Genomic DNA, 362 nt, shown 5'->3' on the forward strand with positions numbered 1-362 from the left:
CAAGTCCGACAGGCGGGAGCTGGTTCGTTTACGTTCTCACAGAATCAGCTGTTTTATGAGTAAGATGTTTTCCTTACTAATTCTTTCATGTGTCGTCACTCTGTTAAGGTGTAAGCATAAATATTATTATCATTATATTCCTTGATTAAATGTGAGATATCTGATGATTCGCCGTGGTCAGACCTGATCTCAAGTTCACTCGTCATATGTAGACATACTTAGTTCCTGCTGTTTTGTTGTGTTCATTTAGTCAATGATTATCCCAGGGTTACTGGGAGACTTTGGATTAGGGACCCCTAACGCTCTTTGTCTGTTGTTTATATACCAGTCAGAACCAGCTCCCACTTTCATCAGTCAGATCA

The 362-nt window shown here is 40.1% G+C and overlaps 1 protein-coding gene across 1 annotated transcript in view; it reads left to right on the forward strand.

Annotated features, from left to right (window-relative positions):
- The window catches only part of LOC119591136 (cold and drought-regulated protein CORA-like), a 6,244-nt gene that overhangs the window by 1,210 nt on the left and 4,672 nt on the right, over nucleotides 1–362 (forward strand). The window lies entirely within an intron of this gene.

The sequence above is a fragment of the Penaeus monodon genome, chromosome 28, assembly GCF_015228065.2.
Source record: "Penaeus monodon isolate SGIC_2016 chromosome 28, NSTDA_Pmon_1, whole genome shotgun sequence".
NCBI classification, from domain to species: domain Eukaryota; kingdom Metazoa; phylum Arthropoda; class Malacostraca; order Decapoda; family Penaeidae; genus Penaeus; species Penaeus monodon.